At 39.9% G+C, this 23,942-nt stretch overlaps 1 protein-coding gene across 2 annotated transcripts in view; it reads right to left on the minus strand.

Moving 5' to 3' along the window:
* LOC129719019 (transmembrane protein fend-like) overlaps positions 1–23,942 on the minus strand; it is a 250,597-nt gene that overhangs the window by 86,750 nt on the left and 139,905 nt on the right. The window lies entirely within an intron of this gene.

Below are 23,942 nucleotides of genomic sequence, written 5' to 3' on the forward strand. Positions count from 1 at the left end.
ATTGTCTAAACAATGGAACAATGGAATGATCAGAGAGGAGAAATCAGAAAAAAAGTTAGAATATTGTAAAAAAATCAATTTTTTTACAGGGTAAATTTTTTTATGTAAGAATAAAATTGTTATCTACAACTTTGCCGAAGACACCATACCAATCAAACGAACCGTTTTTACTGTAAAAATGTTCTTAATTCTCCATTGGAAATAAAAAATATTTTTTCATTCAAAAATTGCTTTTAAAAAAATGAGCTTTTTAAGATAATTTTTTCTTTCTTTTATTTTTTTTCAAAAACAAAATAATTTTTTTCAGAGTGTGTATTCTTGGGAAAGACAAAAAATATGTTACCTACACTGTAGAAAACAGACACGTTATTGCCAAGTGGATTCCACTTACTTCTGTGCTAATAGATGAAACATTTCATATCTACGTGGAATACACTTGCTTTGCAGTTCACAGCACAAAATCAAGTGTCTTACACTTCGGTTTGCCATGTCATGCATACCAAAATCAATCATTTAACACTCAGATTTCAAGGGCTACACACGTCAAATGCCAAAACACGTTAAAATACCGTGGATTCCAATAAAAATCGATATGGGTTGACATAAAAGAATGATTAGGTTCGTTCATTGACACTCATATACAATGAGCATCAGGGATTATCGTGCGATTTATTTTCAGTGTACAACTCTACCAAAGACATCATACCGATCAAACATACCGTTTTGGCTCTAAAAATAGTTGCAATGTCTGTTCGTTGCAAAGTTGGCAAAGTTAAGGGTCCCGTTCATCCTATGCTGGGCTTTAATTCCCAGCAGGTTGATTTCATCGTTTGCTGCGTAATGGAAATTATGCGTGAAGAGAAACTGGCAACAAGGCCGATTGTTTGTACGCGTTATTAACTCCACATAACTTTTTAGTTTGAAGTTTGTTTTGCGAATAAATAAATGGTGAAATCAACTGAAATCACTAGTGTTAGTGTTCAAAATAACAGGACTATCGGAATTAGGGTTTGCAATATTCCCGGGAAACGGGAATAAAAAATCACATTTCCCGGGAATTCCCGGGAACCGGGAACAGACAAATTTTTTTAGCAAAATGAGATTTTTAATGAAGTTGATCAGTAAAAGGTAACAAAAAATTGTTTAAATTTCATTCTCAATTCGCATGAAAAACAATTGAAATACAAAACATATTCAAGTTAACATCAAAAATTCGTGATCGATTTTTGTAGCATATTTTCGCAGGAGAGGAAAATTAAAGGGCTTCATGTCGTCAAACAATCGCTTCAGATCCGCTGACAATTTTCCATTAAGCCCAAAAATTTTATTTCCTTCTGTAAAACTTTGCTCAAGTCTGCTGAATCACCGCTGATGTTCGATTTCTAGAATACTTTCAAATCACCGATAACAACGTTTTCTACACTAAATTGAAAACTGGTGTCCAATTCTTTCAGTTTGTTGAAGACAAAACTAAGTGTTAGGCAGGCATTGGACGCGGAAAATATTTGCTATATTTGGTACGGACTTTTTTAGCAAAATGTTTTTTACACTACAGTAAATATTTACTGTTTACTTGAGCGGTGGCAAACCTATTCGCTATTTTTTTTTTCATTTTAATATATTTGCGATGCTATTGTGATTTTTTCAATTAACTGCGTTTTAAATCTAGTTTTTATTGACAGAACAACATTTCAAACCTTGTTGGACTTTATATCATTATTGATTAGAACGTAAGATTTCGAGGAAGAATTTTGGTTAATTAACTACGTTATTTCGTTATTTCGCCGTTTGGTGGTTTTCTGTGACCGAGACAAACCGGAAGGAAACGATAGAATACTAAATAATCAGTTCAATACGAGTCAAAATAAGTCAGTCTTAGAGCATTTGAAGGCTTACTAATTAACTTGAAAAGATGATTTTTACGTTGAAATACATACTATACTAACTTTAAGTTTTATAAAATGATTTATTTCAGGTCGCATCAGTTTGACGCATTTAGCTTTATTACAATATTGCATGAGAATAGATTCGTGAATCATACAAAATTTTTCGTGGAACTCGGGAATCCCGGGATCCCGGGAATCAATATTTTTGTTCCCGGGATCCGGAAATCCCGGGAAAAGCTATTTCCCGGGAAATCGTTCCCGGGATTGCAAACCCTGATCGGAATAAGCAGCCTTGAGAGGATTTCATGCGAGATAAGTGATATTTTTTTTAGTTCTTTTCTGTGTTTGCGTTGACATACTATAAGCATAAACTACTGTTTTTTGACATGTAGACGGCGCTGCATTTTTTTGCTTTGATCATCGATGTGTAGAGGTAAATCCTCACAGATGTGTTTTGTATTCATTTTTGGATGATTTGCAGAGGGAAAGCAAAGCAAAGCCTTGGTGCTACATTCTAATTCGGAGCTCGACCTTCTGTTTATTATACACAGACTTCGCAGCCGACTGTTAAGTGTACAGGACAATTGCGGGGCTATCGCTACGATCCTACTGACACTATCAGTCTCTCCCGCGCCGAGACTCGAACCTACGACGACTGGCTTGTTAGGCAAGCATCGTACCTCGAGACCAGCTGGGAGGTTTGCAGAAGGAAAATAAACTAATTATTCACTAACAGGTCAGATTATCAAAGGATTTCTTGGTCATACGAATGCCTCACTGTACTAGTATCTCATGAGGTTAGGGCTTGTAATTCGGATAGCACCGGACTTTGTTCACGTGGATCTTACTTGACAACGTAGCAACTTTCAGTTTTAAACTAATAGGTGAAAATATATCATGTAGTAACACTTTTTTGCCGGCTGCCTGAAGTTTGATTAGTTGAGTTCAATAACAATTACGTCAAACAGTAGGATAATAATAAGCGTATGACTAAATTATTAAGAATTTAAACTCTATGTATTGATTTACATCGCTTTGGAGGGTGTGATACATAGAGCTAGTATCGACACGAGTGGCACGATATTTGGAAGGTCTGCATGAACCCTTGAAGAGATGACGAAGACGTACATCTGACTGAAGGCTGAAGCCGGACGAATTGAACTGGCCATAAACGCATCGAAAACTAAGTACATGAGAGGAAGAGGTTCCAGAGAAGACAGTGTAAACCTCCCGCCACGAATTCATATTTGCGGTGATGAAATCGAGGTAGTAGACGAGTTCGTGTACCTGGGCTCACTGCTGACTGCTGACAACGACACCAGCAGAGGAATTCGCCGACACCTTATGGCAGGAAATCGTGCTTACTTTGGCCTTCCGAGGACGCTCCGCTCGAATAAAATCCGCTACCGTACAAAGTTAACCATCTACAAAACACTGATCAAACCGGTAGTCATCTACGGCCACGAAACCTGGACCATGCTTGTGGAGGACCTATGCGCCCTCGGGGGTTTCGAACGGAAGGTGCTGCGTGCCATCTGTGGTGGAGTGCAGATGGAAGATGGATCATGGCGGAGGCGGATGAACTACGAATTGCATCAGCTGCTGGGAGAACCACTCATCGTTCGAGAGACTACGGTGGGCTGGGCATGTCGTTAGGATGTCGGTCGACAACCCGGTGAAAATGGTACTTGATAACGAACCGACTGGAACTAGGCGGCAAGGCTTGATCAGATGGAGGACGTCCTGCGAGGCCTCCGCAGACGACATGGCTGGCGATCTGCAGCCATGAACCGAATTGAATGAAGACGACTTCTTCGAACAGCAAGGGACTTTGAGGAAAACATAAATAAATCGTTGTTTTGAAATGATTTTAGCAGTTGGGCAACAAAAGCAACTTTACACGTTTACTAGTGTTGAATGGAAAGTCAGTCAACACTGCATTTAAGAAGGAATCTGGCACCTCTGACGTCTAAAACCTAGCTATCAAATTCGCTTAGTTTTTCACCGCACATCTCTCTCTCTCACCTCTTTCTCTCTCACACACACTTCTCTCTCTCTCTCTCTTTCGCTCTCTCTCTCTCTGAGTACACCTAGTTTCTAATGATCCGTCATACTGATACTGCATTTTCGAACACCTGCTCTCTGTAGTACATCTTCCAGGTTCGAGAGCCTCGTCACTTTGCTCTAAATATGATTTGATTCTATCATGCTGATAGAGGTTTTTCGTCGGACCATACCCTTCATTTTTCTATTTTTTTCTTCAAAGTAGTTTATATTTAAGGATTGACAGATGAAATTGCAAGAATGGTGAATATTTTTTGACGTTTCACGAATGTTGAGTTGTAAAACTTACGTTCTAGCAGCACTGCAGAATATCATTCACCAAAAACTTGCTTTTTTGACATGTATGCTGTCAAAGTGGAGAAATGTGATAGCGAACGGGGAGGACAAAGGAATAGTTCGTCATCATGAAATAGCAACGTCAAGCTTAAAAAACAAAAAAGGGGATCGAACAAATTTTCGATTTTCGGCCTATATTATAAAACGAAATTCAGGTCAAATATCCATTCGTTTCATTTCAACATCCGAACGTTTGATTTTGTACAGCCTTACGTAGGATCACATTATTCCAAATTGCTGCAAACTTCAAGTGTGATGTTTTTCTCAATTTTTCAAGCTTTAAACTGCTTCCCATCCTTACGCTTACGGTGGTTGTTCTTTTTGTCCAGGCGTCAATTAAATTGTGTGCATGTAACAATTTTCTCTCCCACAGCTATGTTATCCAGTGCGTTCCCACACGCCGTTCATGGGCACATACATGCATGCACATGCACATGCACAAATACACAGGTGCACCCACTTGTTGTGGCATAAAACTCCAGTATCGCCCCCAGGAGCTTCCGAACGGACTGACCAAAGACCGACGACGACGCCTGCTTGCACACATCCAGCCAGCCAGCAGAATGTGTCATGGTTGCTACTACTTGTTTCTTCCTCCCTGTTTTCTTCTTCAGCTCTTCTGACAGCCCACTGCTGGTAACAGTCGGATCGGTGTATGTTTTGTGTCTGGATCATGTCCCATAGTGACTCTCACTCCCGGCTGTCCGAAAACTGAACGATGTTCCTATCTCTGGGCTGCCGCGAGACTCATTACATTCTGCGCTGCCCAGCCAGAACGAAGGGCGAAACCTGGCGGGAAGCAGCTCAACTAGATTTACTGGGCAACGTAAACAACCGTAAAGTGTCAAGCACTTGTCGGCTCAGTAAGTGGCTCGCATTCTTAGTGGACTTCTGGCTGGCTGGGATCGGTCGGGAAAGCAGTCCGGCCCTGGCACCGACATGCGGCCTGTTTGCCGTACGGAGAACATGTGGCGATGTAAACAAATAAGATATATTACACATTCTTTGCACAAAGCACGGCCCATTCTGTATACATTTTCTGTATGGCCGTCCACAGAGCCGTTGGTTGCCGCCACCGTCGTCGTTGAGCTCAGAAACGCAACCACTTTAGAGGTTTTTTTCTCTCTCTTCACATTCTGTTTGTATATTTGTTCTGGACTAAGTTCTCGTTGGTCACGGGGCTCAGTCTCTGCAGGCAGAACCGATTCTAGAGGCTTCAGGAAGCAGCGCCATCGAACGAAACACTAGAAATTCGACTGACGGTTAGTCTTCTTATCAAAGCAGTGTATTTGTCCCCAGGGAAGACACACTAGCTCAGCTCAGTGGACATGGCATGGGTGGATCTTCCTAACACAAATTAATAATTGAATGGAAGTTGTTTTAGCAATCAGGAACAATGCTTAAACTTTTTTTCTATTTGGAATCAATAAACAAGGCAAACATAGATTTCACTGTGCCACTTTTAATTTCCATAATCTCCGTCATCAAACTTTACCGATTCAATTAGCTTCAATAGAGCACACAATCATCTTCATCATGCGCCAGCAATTCAATCACAGAAGGAAAGTCTTTACCCGGAGTTCCCATGTTTGGTTGGTTTTGAAGTGATCGAAATCTCCGCAGCTCAAATTAAGATAATTTCAGCGACTAACAGCCGTGTGTAAAAGTCACATCCGGGCAAAAAAGTACATTTCTGCCCATTGGCTGCAGCACGGAACTGTTGGTGCCTGCCAGATCCAAAACGATTCATAATAAAACAACTCAAAAAAAAAAAAAACAAAAGGACCGCCTCGAATCGTGAAGGGAGCGAGATAGACGTAAAGCGCGCGTAATTTTTTTTTATCTTCTACTGTTTCGAATACAAGTCGTACCATAACCTATCTAAATTGACTTAAATTATAATGCATGAGCAATAAAAAAGAGAATTTAAATTTATTAATCTTTTCTCTTTGCTTTGGAAATTGTTTCAGTTAACTCAGTTTTGTTCGAGAGTGAATCGTTAGCTGGCGGGGTGGGGGGACCACAACTACAAGTGCAAGACAATGAACAAAGCAAATAGTTTTGACCTAATATTCTAATCAAGCCGTAAATCAAGACCGGTTCGATCATGATTCCGTGGCTTAGTGAGAGTTTTGGTCACTCAAGTTTGTTTGTTTTGAGTTTTGTTGTCAGGTTGGACAACATGGTCAGGTGCGAGAGCGAAGCAAAATTGCCACCTACAGATGGCAAAGGAAGGCCAATCAAAGTAAAGTTCATCATCGTTGATGGAGGTGCAAAAGCTACTGAACAGAAATGACCCCGCAGTATCAGGCCGGCAGGAGCGATAGCTAACCTCAAAGTTTACCCTCGTTTTGGTATGCCGCACATTGCACCGCACTGCGCCCGGCGGGGCAAGATAAAATCCGCAAAGATCCGCGAGCGAGGAATTCCGGCCAAGCTCGGAAAGTAGCTGAAGTTGGCGAAGTTTTATTATTATTCATGCTTTCATAATTTTTTAATATTCAAAGGGGGAAGAGGGCGCACCCAGTATACTGAATAGCGATGCTTGCGGTATCTTGGCGTGCGCTCTATTTTTTTTTTATTTTAAGTTCCTTTCTGATTCCGTTCCCTTCCTTTGGCGGCGGCGACGGCGACGGCGAGGACGTCGTTGTTGGTGGTTGGGTGAAATTATGCATTCATGAAGAGCATCGTTCGAATTGTGCTTCGTGGCGGTTAGGGGGGTTCACCCGAACCAGACTGGGCGCCGCAGATTTGCAGTACAATGAGTGAATTCAGTTTGACTCTAGGTCAAAACGGTTCAATTATAAATTGGAGCAAAAAGGAGGCTGCCATCTAACGGCGCTATTGTGCACTGTAGACTCAGGTGGAGCTGTGCTGGAAGAGATTACTTTTTTTTTGCGCTCAGTAGAAATGTTTCCGTTTCAGTTCTAAAAAGCCTGTTTTTATTCTGTTCTCCTTCGATAGACTAAACGAGCCGCTCGCTCAATGATGTTATAAAGTAGTTCTCATCCCGAATGTAAGGTATGTTTTTTTTTCATTCCTTCTCGTATTCTCCTACTTCTGGGCTGATGAATATTATTACTTAAAAAACCGCTTCCACAATGTAGAATTAAATTTTTATACAATCGAGGCGAAGCGATTCATTAAAGTAGCGGCAAGCGGAACTTCTGTGGTTCGGATTGGTTGATGCAGCTTTTGGTGGAGTGGCGCGGGGGAGGCAAGCAGAGGGCCGCACGCACCACCAAAACGATTCGTTTTATACATTCGGCGTTGCAATTTAGGTGCGCATTAAAATTCATTTCACCTTTCGGCGGAATAATTATAATTCATTTACATTTTCGATTCGGCATGCATTAGTGCAACCCGATTTTCCGCATGTGCACTCGTCGCGTACAGTCAGTCAGTCAGTAGAGGGTAGAACTAGAAGCGGTTGGTGGTGAATCATTCTTTTGAAATTTACTTTGTTTAATTTATTTTCTCTAATTTGGTTGTCCAGCATGGTCCCTGTTTATTTCAGTTCCTCAATTCCTAGAGTATTAAGAAAAAACATTTATGTAGTGTTTATCGAAGATTTAAGAGAGTATAATTAAAAGTCGACAATTTTCACAAATGGGTAGAAAAGATCTTTAATGAACAGGAAAGTTTTGCTGAAAAATTGATTACCACAGAGGGTTGCATAAATTTTATCTTCAAGACATTCAAAATGATGAACTTGTCCGATGAGAATGACGGCGAAGATAAAGTTGAAGAAAATACACCATTGAAAAGAATGAAATGAACGCTAATTTTTTATTTTTCCAAGTAATAGAAAGACATTGATACTTTTCTACCTTTGTAGAAAATTTTATCGTGGTTTGTAAATTAAACGAAAAAAAAACATTGGTTTCCTTTAAACGTACCTATTGATTATTTTAATTTTATTTCCTACGATAAAAAAACTTTCACACAACAATTAATCAATTTATTTTTTTTATAAAATAAATGAACATATATTAAAAAATTTCGAATAGAGAATTTGACGGCTTTGTCAGGTCGTATGTTTTGTCGGCCGGTTTCGGGTTGGTTTATTCTACTGCAACTTCTTTCTGTTGCAAAACACGCGTTAGCCTTTCTTGTTTCGAGTTTATGACATTCGAAGCCATTACTGTATGATGTTTGTTGAATTGAAATTCTTATTTCTATTTTGATATTCATACACACGAAGATCGTTGTAGATCAAACGAATATAGCAACAAAAAATTAGAGCAGAAATTTTTTTTGCAGTAGATTTAAAAGTGAGTGATTTTCTCTATTTTTTTTGCTTACATACTGCGACGACAACATGTATAAAACCCTTGAGAATTTGTTTACAAATGCGTATTCTACACAGAAGTAACATCGCTAGTATTATTTTGCCTTAAAGAATACGAAATTGACGGTGAACGGCGGTATGACTTATACGTTGAACGAGGGTTAATTTGAATTCATAACAATAAAAGTAGATGAAACGAGTGTGGTTTTACGAGCTTCATTTTTCTATTTTCCATTGACTGAGAAAACCGAATATTGACGAAAACGCGAACGGGGTGACGGGAATGCAACTTTGTAAGTTAATCTTTCCAATTAAATTTAAGAGCTCTGTTTACCTTTCCGAAAATTTTCCTAATGAATTTTGAGAGTAGAAATGTATGAAAAAATTGCGACTTATGCCTATTTACTTCCCAAGTAACATTTGAAGTTTTTTTATATTTTCGACATCGCTGTAATGGTTTTGTTCTTAAATCTACTTTTAAGTAGGATAAATCTTAATGGGACTTCAATAACTCAAACATTTCTCTACATCGCAGAATAGAGATGCAGGGATAAATTCTACCTTGGTATGACCGTTGAGCCGAAAATTGCCTGCCCGTTACCTTCATACAAGCGTGTCGCAAATCGAGTTCGGAATGTATACCTCTAAGAATCTTCCGAAGTGCGTTTGCTTTCTCGAGAGTATTCGGGATGGGACATAAACAAATGTTCGAACTTTTGAATTCTTCTGGTGGGGGATGTTTTATGAGCGCGTTGCTCGTATATATATTCGCGGTGTTCGACCACGTTCGCGTCCGGCTCATTCTCAATGAGTTTACTCTTAACCTTTCCGTCACAGTCGTGGAGATGCATAAGTAAACTCGGTCTCCGACAACAGCGGCTGTTACACCTACTTCCTTACTACATCCTTCCTTATCCTAACGATCGTAAGGACGTGGCCGGCGCCGTTATCGATCCATACAAACCGGTAGCTACTGAATTGTTGTACACTGAAAATGGAAAACTAAACCCAAGTAGCCATATACGTGGTTCCTTGTGCAACTTTACTAGCTCAGATCGATCACGGGGGAGCAACTACGAAATGTGCGGTCGTTCAAGCTCAAGCTCAAGCTCAAGGTTTCCATTATGACTCAAGCGTTATTTTTTGAAAGAGTAGGATAGGGAACATATTCTTAGCAGCTTTAGCAACCGCCTGTGTATTGAGAAGAAATACTCGAAATGGCATATATCAAGATGGCTTGACAAAATAATTTTCTTTAATTCTTTTATCACCAATATTTAGTGGTTAATTTGTGAGTTCGAAATCCAATTTGTGGTAATTTGTGGTTGTGTGGTTTTCGAGAAATTTTCAAAAAAATGAGTCAAGCCATCTTGAAACATGATTTTGCTTCAAATGAATCGGACAACGATGATATATACATCAATCGAAAGCTCCTAATTTGTGGTTCACGAAAATGTAATTTTAATGTCATAATTACTAGTGTTTGTACGTAAATTTGTGTTTTATTGTTCACGTAGTTCTACGTTTTGTTTATTTGTTGTTGACGCTGCTGGTCGCTTGTAGCGTTGGCTGTTTTGCGGTGTTTGTCACTGCTATACTCAGAGCCGGATTTAAGGGGAGGGTCACACAACATTTTTGGGGCCCCCACAAATCGAGAAAGGTTTTTTCTCCATCAAAAATGAGATTCAAATTTCGATTTTCAGCGAGAAAATTTGAACTTTCCTTCAGTGATATTTTTCGCGAGCGCCAATATCACAACTACCTCCATAAGAGTTCACCTCGGATTCTCTTGGAATGACACATTCTAATACACCAATTGAATCAAACCAGCGCGCATGGGAGGTAAAGCAGAGAAAGAAAATAACCCACAAGTTTTTTTCAATGCATTGCTGTTGCTTACTTGTCCGAATCAGGGATACCAGATGTGCTTTGCAAAATGCAGATTTTCAGAGTCCGTGTGCAGACTTTACAGACCTGCAGAAGCAGGGCCGTATTTAAGAGGGGTCCCACATTTTAAGGCCACCACAAATCAAGAAAAAATAAACTTGTCTCAATTAATAATGGATTTTGAAAGTCTGACCCCCAATAATCAAATCCGCTTTCTATAAGTAGTTTCAGAGTCTAGTGAATATTTCCTTTGAATTACATTTGAAGAATTTAAATTTGAATAGCAAACTTGCGAAATACATGCTAAACTAAAATTGTATTGCGTATTAATTTGAGTCTAATGGTTTCGAACGCAACTGGGGGAGCCGTCTTTTTTTCGAAGATGAAACTAATTATAAATAGGTAGCGTATGAAAAAACCAAGGCTGTCAAATATGACATTGTGAATTTGCGAATTGAGCGTTGATTTTATAATTGATAATTTTTCAGCGAAGACACATTATAAAAAGATGTTCTGAAAATTTCTGACAAACTTTTGTTAGGTTTTCAAAGATGGATAAAGTTTATTCTGAGGCCCCCACACAAGACTGGGCCCCGGACCCCCCACAATCGTAAATCTGGCTCTGCTGCTGGTTCTGAAAAATAATCCGTCGAATTTGAATTGCTTTCCTTTGAAAGTACATTTTCGTTACCGGTATCCTTTTTACCAACAAATTTACACACATTCATTTTGCGCCTGGATGGCTACCTGAAATAACAAGTGTGTTGGCTTGGTTCCCCAAATCTCGATATTTACCATATTCCTCACACGCACGTTCAGTATAGCAGTGACAAACACCGCAAACAGCCAACGCCGCTATTGGCCAGCAGCGTCAACAACAAATAAACAAAACGTAGAACTACGTGAATAATAAAACACAAATTTCTTTACAAACACTAGTAGTTAAGACCTTAAAATTACATTTTCGTGAACCACAAATTAAAAGCTTTCGATTGATGTATATATCATCGTTGTCCGATTCATTTGAAGCAAAATCATGTTTCAAGATGGCTTGACTCAGTTTTTTGAAAATTTCTCGGAAACCACTTAACCACAAATTACCACAAATTGGATTTCGAACTCACAAATTAACCACTAAATATTGGTGATAAAAGAATTTAAAAAAAAACATTTTGTCAAGCCATCTTGATAAATGCCTCGAAATGTGTTGGGTGAAATTCAAACAGAAGTATATCAATCTGTTCTCTATCTTTTTCTCTGTCAGAACTAGTTTTCAGATTGTAAAACAAAGTTAGCTTAAAGTTAGATACAGTTTACATCTGTTTTGCAGGCGTGCTCTTTCAGCACCCGAAATGGCTCCTGAATGGCTGCAGGTCGATTTGTTTCGATTATTGTTTGTGCACAGGTTTCTTTGTGATTAACGGTATTTCTTATAGGTTCGTAAGACAGCTAGACAACCAAATTTTTTGATTCCATCATTGAAATTGTCGATATTAATCAAAATTAAGAAGTTTGAGGCCTGTTTTCTTCGACTGATTAAAATAGGCGCATCTTCTTAAGCCGTTCCTTACCCTATATCAGTTTTAGTGGGTTGAAGCTTTGAAAAAATGTATCACAAATGCTTTAATTTCTATTTGAATATTGTTTGTAAACAGGCTATAGAAAACTAATTTTTCAGCATGGAAAAAATACTACCTTGTATTTATTTTTCTACAGTAAATATATTTTTTCAACTAAATTAAAAAGAAGTTTTTTTCAAATTTATTCTACATTTCAACCAATTATGCTAGGATAATCGTTCCATTATTTACCTCAACAGCTAGATCCACTTATATTCATCTTATTTCTCTCATTTGTCCAATTTACCGTCAAATTTCTACAAATTTTTGAAAGTAAATCTTTTTGCTTCTCGGTTTTGCAAGTGGTGGAAATTTTTATGTTGAAAATATGCTGAAACTTGACGATAAATTAATCAAAAAGGCGTGATGAGGTGAATATAGGTACTGAGATGAATATAAGAGCGATTAACCCATTTAGAAACTTTTAAAACTTTAAAATTTCAATCAGTAGTGCTTTTGGTGAGTGCATCCTTAGGAGTATTCGTTTTTGAGATTTTTTAAGAACACATTTAATTATATTGAAAAGTTGAAGAGATTGTGTGTGAGAAATGACCGGAAGGTTAACGTAGAATTAGGACAGCCTTTCTTATGTCAATCTATTACTTGAAATAAGTCAAAGAGTACACAAGGTTGGAAATAATAGCTTTAACGGTTCTAGTCTGAAGCGGTATTTTTCAGCAAAATAACCCTCTGAAATCAATGTGATGATCCTAAAGAGATCCAAAATGGTAACTGAGATCGATTTATAATCTCTGGGTTTCATCCTGGTTCCGGAAATACTTATATTAGGTGGCATTATGCTAATTTATGGAATGAATTATGGAATGCTGTATTCCGTCAGCTACACCTAAGATGGCAGCCCTATCAGCAGGATGTAGGTAGGTATCGCGACCCTGGTAAGGTAGCATACCGAAACCTTTCATCAACCACGAACAACGAATTTAGAAATACGGAACGGATCAATCGGCAAAGACCTAGGCTACAGACACGGAAAAAGATTAAGGTGAACGATTGGAAATTGGATACTTGGAACGTCCGATCTCTCAATGGACCGGCGCGGGCTGGCTTGCTTGCTCGAGAACTACAGCGACAGGGAGTCGCAATCGCAGCGATTCAGGAGGTTCGGTGGCCAAATTCCGGAGAAAGGGCCAAATTCAGTGCAGTAGACCCTATTGCACGCACTTCTTTCAAGTACCACATCTACTACAGAGGTGGCAAAGCAGCGGAACGGGGCGTCGCACAGTGTTTTATTTTGCCGTTTTCGTGCGATTTATTAAATAGCGTTTCAAATGTTGATTATAACCATAATGTGTGTTCGGAGAAGTTTCAAAGTATTCAAAAATACATCTTTAGATGAAGAAAGATGAGTGATCAATCTACCTAAAAGTGAGATAGAAAATTAACTTTTTTATCAGATTGAGATAGACGCATAGTGTCTTCGGCAAAATTTTAGGTGATCTCAAAACAATAAACTTTGCTGAAGACAGCATGTTTCTATCTCTTATATATTACGAGCAACATAAAGTTTTCTATGAACAGGTACTGAAAATCACAATTTTCGTTACAACTTTTTTCTCAGATTTTTCCGAATTTCCAAACCTTATACAAAGTTGTCATTCATCCAAATACGCATGTTTGTGCTGGACATTGTTATTTTTTATATCCTAAAATAAAAAAGTTATTTGACATATTTCGATATTTTTGGGGATACTTTCACCTCAACCATCTCAAAATTACGCAATTTTACGCACGTGGCAGTTTCATACGATGAAATAGCTATCTTTCAATTCAAATAGCAGACTTTCAATTAAAGGTACACACTTAAGTATGTAAGAGTATGTAAGCAGCCTTTTCGCCTGTTTTTCAAAGCTTTTTTGTGCCGGTTTTTATATACAAAAATTTAAAAATAAAACAGTTTTGAATTTCGGAGGTGGCCCTAAACGATCTTAAGCTTAACATGCATGCATGCTTTGTTAAGGTTACAAAAAATGGAGAAAATGTTAGAAATGGATTATCTAAAAATTGAGTTTTTTCTTAATTAAGTTATATATTCAGTATTGTAAGCGTGGATGCAAATAGTATTTTTTTTCAAATTCAATTTATTCTTCTTCCCCGATTTCAAAAGGGGCGAGCAGAGATTTCGCGTCTTCCGAAAAAGTTTTAATGTCCGCTTCTGGCCACCCACGTGCTTCTGTGATAATAGGATCTGATAAAACGAGCAACCAATGCAGAAAATCCTCGTTAGCGCTTTTGCGGGATATCTTCCTAGTATGATATTCTCGTTATCTGAAGATAAAAAAAATCTATACCTATAAAAATGCTGTCCGGTCTGTCTGTCGGTCTGATCCATATAGGCTCGGAAACTACCGAACCGATCGACGTGAAAATTTGTATATAGGGGTTTTAGGGGCCGAGAAGGGTTTTCATGATAGTTTGAGACCCCTCCCTTTTCTGGAAGGGATGGATGTTTTTAGGGGTAACAAATATATCGATAATGATTTGACACCCCTCCCTCTTCAACAAGGGAGGGGTCCCATACAAATGAAACACGAATTTCGCACAGCTCGAGAACCAATCAACCAAATACAACCAAATTTGGTATGTGGATGTTTTTAGGAGTAACAAATATGTTCATAATGGTTTGACACCCCTCCCTATTCTATAAGGGAGGGGTCCCATACAAATGATACTCAAATTTCGCGCAGCTCGAGAGCCAATCAAGCAAATATAACCAAATTTGGCAAGTGATTGTTTGTAGATGTAACAAACATGTCCATAATGTTTCGACACCCTTCCTTCTTCTGGCATTTGTCCAAATGCCATTTTGAAATCCAGGATGGCGACTTCCGGTTTTTTAAAAACAGCGGCAAATGACCAGATACCACTCAATATGGGTATTTCCGGAATTGTTATGACGCACTGAAGCGACAAATCGACCTCAGACAACATTTTGAATTGTGAGATGGTGACTTCCGGTGTCTGGAAAACAGCCGAAAATGACCAAATACCATCCAATAAAACTGTCCTCTAATGCCATTTTGAAATTCAAGATGGCGACCTTCGGTTTCTGAAAAACAGCGGCGAATGATCAAATACCACCCAATATGGGTATTTCCGGAATTGTTATGAGGCACTGAAGCCACAAATCGACCTCAGACAACATTTTGAATTGTAAGATGGCGACTTCTGGTGTATGGAAAACAGCCGAAAATGACCTAATTTCACTCAATATGAGTATTTCTTCAACCAGAATGAAGCTCAGAGGCCAGGAGCTGACTCCTAATGCCATTTTAAAATCCAAGATGGTGACTTCCGGTTTCTGAAAAACAGCGGTAAATGACCAAATACCACCCAATTTGGGTATTTCTGGAATTGTTATAATGCACTGAAGCCAAAATCGACCTCAGACAACATTTTGAATTGTAAGATGGCGACTTCCGGTGTCTGGAAAACAGCCGAAAATGACCAAATTACACCCAATATGAGTGTTTCTTTCCTTTTCTAATGCCATTTTAAAATCCTAGATGGCAACTTACGGTTTCTGAAAAATAGCCTGAAGTGACCAAATACCACCCAATATGTGTATCACCGGATCCAGAATGATGCAAGTAGCTAAAACTTGACCTCAGACACCAGTTTGAATTGTTAAATGGCAACTTCTGGGAAACAGCCGAAAATAACCGAATACTACTACATATGGATATTTCCGTAATCGAAATGATGTATAGAAGCCAAGCATTGACCCTGGACACCAGTTTGAATTCGAAGATGACCACTTTCAGTTTCTAAAAAAAAAACGAAAATAACTGAAATGCATTCAATATATTTCCGGAATAGAGGTTATGTACAAAAGCCAAAAGTCGATTCCGATAAAACCAATCATTTCAAACGATATGAACAAATCGCAAGGAATCAATGAATTTGAAATGTTTAAAATTATTAAATTGAACACTGAAATAGGCGAGACGAAGTTTGCCGGGTCAGCTAGTATACATATACAGAGAAATGGAAAATAAACTGAAATATTCACCACTTCCAATCTTTGTTCTTAGCCTTCTGAGCCTCTTCATAAAAATGCCCTATGGGGACCAAAAAGTGCTTCATTACTGCCGAACCATGATTGATCTACAGAAATTACTGGTAACTCTCAGCGAAGTACTAAGTGTTCGAATTATTGACGAAGGTTTACCTGTAGCTGTAGGTTTCGCCATTTTTCAATGCTTACAAATGTATCCGAGAATATTTCTTGACTTCTGTTCAGCTAACGATAACTGTAACCTCTCAGCACAGCGAGCACGATTGAATACATTTTGCAGTACAAAGCAGGCAACAGCCTACTACTCTGTAATTACTATTTAGTTTGCCTAGATATTTTCAAAGACTGCTGCGCTGGGTATTTTTAAAACTACATACTACTATAAATCAATCGAAAAGGCTACTTCAATACTCTTACATACCAAAGAGTGTACTTTTAATTGAAAGTCTGAAGATAGTTATTTCATCGTATGAAACTGCCACGTGCGTAAAATTGCGTAATTTTGAGATAGTTGAGGTGAAAGTATCCCCAAAAATATCGAAATATGTCCATTAACTTTTTTATTTTAGGAGATAAAAAATAACAATGTTCAACATAAACATGCATATTCGGATGACTGATAACTTTGTATAAGGTTTGGAAATTCGGAAAAATCTGAGAAAAAAGTTATAACGAAAATTGTGATTTTCAGTACCTGTTCATAGAAAACTTTATGTTGCTCGTAATATATAAGAGATAGAAACATGATGTCTTCGGCAAAGTTTATTGTTTTGAGATCACCTAAAATTTTCCCGAAGACACTATCTCAAACTGATAAAAAAAGTAAATATTCTATCTCACTTTTAGGTGGATTGATCACTCATCTTCCTTCATCTAAAGATGTATTTTTGAATATCTTGAAACTTCTCCGAACATACATTATGGCCATAATCAACATTTGAAACGCTATTTAATTAATCGCACGAAAACGGCAAAATAAAACACTGTGCGTCGGTTTCGTAGTGCTGGGAAATCAGAAAACAAGAGTCATCCGGTGGAGGCCCGTAGATGACCGTATATGCGTGTTGAGGAAGGGCAAATTCTTCAACTAGAGTTTAATCAACACCTACGCACCGACAAACGGCAAAAGCCGATGAAGTCAAAAATGAGTTCTCTGACATGCTTGAGCGAATCTATGACGAGTGCCCAAAACACGACGTAAAAGTCGTCATCGGAGACGCAAACGCACACGTTGGGAGGGAGGAGTTCTTCCGTCCGGTCATTGGAAGGCATAGCCTCCACTCGTCAACCGATGAAAACGGCCTGAGGCTGATAAACCTTGCCGCGGCCAGAGGAATGGCCATATGTAGCTCCTATTTTCCACGTTTGAATATTCGGAAGCACACCTGGAGGCATCCAAATGGAGAAGCCTTCTTCCTGATCGATCACGTACTGATTGACGGTCGGCACTTTTCGGATGTTACTGCTGTTAGGTCTTTTCGGGGACCAAACATTGACTCTGACCATTATCTCGTCGTTTGTAAGATCCGCGCACGGTTGTCGAACGTGCTGAAATCTCGCACAGAGAGGACGACGCGTTTCAACATTCGGCGGTTGAAAGCTGATGGCGTGGCAGCAGAATACGCCAGAGAGCTGAATTAACGGATCGCAGAACAGCAGGAGGAAGGAGTGGAAGACATTAATGGGCTGTGGAGCAGTATCCACGGTGCCATTGAAACGAATGCGAGAGAGGTGGTAGGTATGACGCGTGGAAGACGGCGGTATGGCTGGTTTGATGCCGAGTGCCAGAGAGCGACAGATGAGAAGAACCGTGCCAGGAGCCACATGCTCACCGCGGCTACGCGTCAGAGCAGAGAAAGGTACATGGGGCAAGAGTTATCGAAAATAGAACCCACCGTCAGAAGAAGCGCGAGAACGAGGAGCATGTGCTCGCCAGCGCAGAAGACAGCTATGCTCAAAACGACGTGCGGAGATTCTATAGAACTGTCAACAGAGTCAGAAGCAGGAATTTCCCTGTGCCGGTCATGTGGAATGACAAGGACGGCAACCTGCTTACTGATAAACCGACGGTTGTAGCCAGGTGGAAGGAGCATTGTCAGGCGTTATTGAACGGTGAGGAGCCGGAAGAGCAGAGCAGGAACAAGATGACGATTATGAGTGACGAACACGCTGTGGAGCCACCAACACGGGAAGAGGTGGAAAAGGCGATTAGTGAGCTTAAAAACGGCAAGGCCGCTAAGAAGAACGGTATCCCGGTCGAACTTCTAAAAGCAGGAAGCGAGTGACTGTACTATGCGATACTACTAAGGATCTGTGCGGATGAACAAATGCCGAATGACTGGTAGGAAAAGCCTCATATGCCCTAGAACCCTAGAAGGGTCATCGATTGGATTGTGGCAACTATCGAGGCATAACGTCGCTCAACTCCGCATATAAAGTGCTCTACCGTATCCTGTTCTTCAGAGTGAGACCGTTAACGGAATCCTTTGTTGGCAAATACCAGGCTTGTTTTCGACAAGGACGTTTCACGACAGATCAAATTGTCATCCTGCGACAGATCCTCGTTATGTTCCGGGAGTACAACTTACCGACTCACTGGATTTCAAGGTGGCATACGACTCAGTAAAAAGAATCGAGCTGTGGCAGATTATGCTGGAATACGGTTTCCCTACGAAACTAATTAAGCTGAGTCGTATGACGCTGGAGGGATCGAAATCGTGCGTGCGGATAGCTGGCGAGACATCAGCCGTGTTCGTAACGTTGGATGGACTGAAGCAGAGGGATGCGCTCTCTATCTTACTGTTCAACATCGCCCTTAAAGGTGCAGTACGAAGAGCAAACGTGGAAAGAAACAGTACGATCATCACGAAATCTCTCATGCTTCTTGGTTTGCGGACGACATCGATATCATAGGGCCGTGGAGGAGGCGTACCTTTTAAGAGGGAAGCAGCGAGATTGGGATTTGTCATTAACTCTGCCAAAACGAAGTACATGGTAGCTGGCAAAGAGCGTGGGAGTCCCCGTGGTGTTGGTGCTGAGGTGGAAATAGATGGGGAACGATTCGAAGTGGTTGACGAATTCGTTTATCTTGGTACACTTGTTACATGTGACAACGATATGAGTCGTGAAGTGAAACGACGAGTTGAAGCTACGAACAGGGCCTTCTACGGACTACGTAACCAGCTAAGGTCCCGTAGTTTGCAAACTCGTAAAAAACTAGCGCTGTATAGGACGCTGATACCCCCGGTGGCCCTTTACGGACATGAAGCATGGACGCTGAAGGAAGCTGATCGACGAGTGCTCGGAGTTTTTGAGCGTAAGGTTGGCGGTAAACTAGAAGATGAAGTGTGGCGCAGACGCGTGAACCACGAGTTGTACCAGGTATACAAACATGCTGATATAGTGAAGATAATACAGCGGGGCAGGTTTCAGTGGGCTGGACATGTAGCCAGAATGCCTGACGAGAGAGCCGTCAAAACTATCTTCAGTAGAGAACCAGGAATGGGCCGTCGACTCCGTGGTATGCCTCGTACACGGTGGAAGAAGATGCACGATCTGCTGGTGTACGAGGAGACTGGAGAACGGCTGCCCAAGACAGAAGAAGCTGGACATCTCTAATTTGTTCGGCCGTAGACCGATGGTCGGTCCGTTAGCCAACAAAGTAAAGTAAGTAAATATGCAAATTTTATTTTAAGGTTTTTCCAATTCTTATTTATTTATGGAGATCCGGGTTTTCATTCTTAACGGTGGATCAAAATGCTACTACGTTTAATGTCCGAAGCTTCGGTTTTGGGATTTCGCCTTCCTCAGGGGATATAAAGGGGCAACGTTTTTCGTGCAGTGTACAGTTTTATATAGTTCAAAAACATTGGCTTTTAAATGCGGTCAAATGATATTAGTTCACATTTTGCAGTAATTAAAATTAGAGAGCTTAGTTTACACCACGTCACAAAGGTATTCGGAAGTGATTGTAAACGATAAAAATCCTCGATGATGCGAATCGTCGAGTATAAAGTATATTTACAAATCATCCGTGTAAACTACTCTCCCAATACCAATACCAAGTGCAGCAACGGCATCGTAGCAGAAAATATTGAAAAGAAATGGTCCTAGATAACTACCCTGTGGTACACCGGACTTGTTCGTGAACGAGGACGATACACCAGATCCATGCTTAACTTGCAAAAATCTTTTACACAGGAATGGCTCAAGCCAGTTGACGAACCGTGACGCGACAGACAAATTAGTTATTCCACGATAGTTTTTAACATTTAGTCGATCACCATTTATAAATATCGGAAACATATAGAAGTGCTTTCATACCAAAGATTGATTGAATATGGTGCGAAATGAAGCAGCCAGAATATCGATACAAGGGCACAAAAAACGGCCGCTATTCCGTCGGGACCAACAGTATAAAAACATTTAAGTTTCTTAGCGGCGCCGGCGGTAGTGATCATATCATGCGTGGCATTAAAAATGTCAAGATCAACGAGAACGGCTGGCACATTAGCCGAGGCAAATACTGAGTAGAAAAATTCCACAAAAAATTCATTAGAATCAGAGTCCGAGCAGGATATCATTTTCTCCAAATATACGTCCGGAGGAGTAGAGTAGAGAGACTTTTCCGCTTTGGATAAACGAAGTTCCAAAATGAAGCAAGCTGTAACGACAAATAAAGTGGTTTTCCATTTAACAATACAGAAATAGATACTCGTTACGCCTAACGTTGACGGTGGCTATTGGTCACTTTCATTCAAAATTGCTGAAAAATAATAACTGAGATGTGGATAGCTTTTGAGTAAGAAGTATGGTTTGAAACCACCAGGGAATATGCAAAGATATTTGCGAATTGTGTTCACAGGCGACTAAATAGATTGTTTTTCCTCTTCAAATGACAATAACTTCATATTGAGCTCATCAATCCGAAAGTACACGGAAAATTTCGAGCCTTAACCCTCTAGTGCCCAGTGCCGCCTCTAGACGGCCTTCAGTTGAACCTCTGAAAAGCTTCAATAAGAACTTAAAAAAAGTTTATAAAGCTTCATAGTGATTTCTTCGAAGTCCGCCTAAAAATTAATTTGGGCACTCGAGGGTTAATCAAATTAATCAAGTTTCGATGCAATCGTCGAACAAAATTTTTACTAAAGTAATGCTTGTATAGTTTTCAAAATCTTTTACCAATACGTGTACAGGCGCGCGAAATGATAGTCTACTTTTTATTGTTGTAGTGCCGACTAAACCCGACAAAAACTTCGAAAAAAGTATTATTATATGCTTGATACAAGTTGCGTTACGGCTAAGACACATTTGTTCTCTAGGTTTGAAACTTAATTATAAATTTTTATTGCTTTGTGTGTAGTTCGACAATCGAAGCTTGCTTCCTAAGTGAAGCTATGATTACAATTTAAAATGCTTTAATAATTTGACACAGTAGTAAATACAGATTCTTCAAGTCAACCGAAACAGTTTCATAAAGTTCCCACAGCCAATGCTCCGAAACCACTCAAGAGTGAAATCACCTCTTCATTAAGATAATATATTACCATACCAAAATCTATATAGTTAGATACACTTTTTCGAACACGATGAAAACTACGTACTGATATAGAACGTTTTGTCGGGTTTTAGAGCACTTGAGGTTCAAAGTTCAAACGGCTACTTATGACGGGTTTTAACTCACGCGCGTGAATGCAGTAAGTAGTACCTCACAGTAATTTCAGCCGGGGAATGGCAAAAGAAATGTGTTGCAAAGACGGTATAAGGACGTATTAAAATGACGACAACAGAAACGAAACATGTTAAGTGGATTTGGCTCTCAGCGTGTTGCAAAGCAGCAAACTTCTTCTAACAGCCGCAGCAGTAGCACCAGTAACAGCAGTAGTTTCGTACTAAATCAACAATGAAGACAATTACCGAAAAAGCCAAAATAGTTTAGTTTCGGGGAAAAGTAAGTACTGGCACTTGTGTCTGAATTGGTTGGGATAATGAAATTATGTGAAGATGAGTCCTACCAACTTCGGCGCCAATTTTCAGCCTGATTCTAAGTTATGAGAGTTCTCGTTGTCAGTTCGTTGTTCCGCCCAAGTGCTAAAGTGCTTCGAAGTACTTGCTATGCATTTTGCGTCGTCTTTATCATTTCTTTACTGCTTGCCCTTGTCTTCTTCTGCTATCAATGGTTGGAAGATGAACCGATGGTGAATAAAATCTTAGCGTGAGAAAAACTACCTGAAAATGGTGAGTTCAATCTTCAATAATTAACTGATAGACAGTAAAGGTAACAATGTCAAAACAACAAGAAAATGCACCAAAACTGTGGTGTGCGTAATCCACCGCTTTGCAGAACAGGTACGCGACTCTAATCCTCCGGGGCATTTCCGCACAACGTCCAGCAAGAGGAAAATTATAAATTCCATCGCATCATGCAAAATATGCAAAAATTCGACACCCAAAACACGCTGCGCTCGCCAGGTTGAAGACTTCCAACCTTTCCCATTATTATATATCTTTTTCGTTGGGTTCATGGCATCGTCGTCCTCCTCCTCCTCATTGCCCTGTCAACGGTTCAGCGCTTTGGTTGGGGCCTCAACAGCAGTGCAGTGGACGAAACTTGGAAGCAATCATGTCCGCTAATGAATTCACGATTATATACTCATTCGATCGTTTATTACCTTAAAAATGTATGCTTAAATTTAAATAATTAATGAAAACGTCCGGGCTGTGCCAGGTTGGACGGCCCGGCTGGATGGACTCGGGGGACACGGTCAGCACGAATTCTGTCGAACTGGGTCTACGTGGTTTGAGTTCTGACTTTAGCACAGAGCTCATTTATGGGTCTTACGAGGAGGAATGCGAAATTTGTAGGTTCTGTTTTGGTTTTGAAGCTTCTTCGAACAACAAAGAATGTGAACAGGGGTGAGCAAGCTGCTGTACTGGAAAGTATTGCATCCTGTTGAAAGTAATTAATTTTTTTTCGTTGAATTTGAATTTATCAAATAAACTTAAAAATTGCGCACAAATTGTATCATTCGGATAGATCTTTTTCTGAGCTGCCAAATATCATGACAAATAAATAAGACAAAAGATATACTGAGCGTTATCGATTCGAGAACCAGATGGCTCTAAATCGATTTCTCCTACACTGTTTCACAATACAGGCAAAATTGTAAATGACCCACAGAAGCACGTGCACAGAATTTTGCGGGCTAGCAACATTACGACGAGCAGCAAACCTGTCCTTAGGACTTGTTTTCAAAGTCGAAAATTAGAGAGCAGCCTCCCAAGCTTTCCCTAAGTAACGGGCGGAAGCGTGTGGCACTTGTGCAAAGTAAAGAAACCGAGCGTTTTCCTCGATTAAGTTTTTATGATACCTCTATATCCAAATGAAATGGCATCCCGCACAATATTCAGGTTGCCGAAACAATTCGCCGCTCCATTCCAGGTAACCTTCTTCTACCACAGGTGGCTGGTAACACTGTGTAGTATTACAAAATAACAATCGAAACCGTGGGAGGACACCAGGTGAAGCGGAAGTTACGACTGGCGAAGAACAATGCTGCACTCCATTCAGGCGTAACCGTAGGCAAAAAGAAAGAAAGAAACAAAAACAGTTCCGTCCTCGTCATTCGGGTTTCCTTGGCTGCCGGTGTCGCTTTGCCAGCGTCTCACGAGATGTCGACACATATGCGAGAGTGTTAAAATAAATAATACACACTGCTTAAAATGCCGGCTTCGATCCCTTTCCTATATCGGAGCAGTTTGCAAGTAACCCTCCGACGGCCAGCGTTTGTTTTTCTTTGGAAGAAAAGTTTCCTTTCTAGCAA

The sequence above is a fragment of the Wyeomyia smithii genome, chromosome 1, assembly GCF_029784165.1.
Source record: "Wyeomyia smithii strain HCP4-BCI-WySm-NY-G18 chromosome 1, ASM2978416v1, whole genome shotgun sequence".
NCBI lineage: Eukaryota > Metazoa > Arthropoda > Insecta > Diptera > Culicidae > Wyeomyia > Wyeomyia smithii.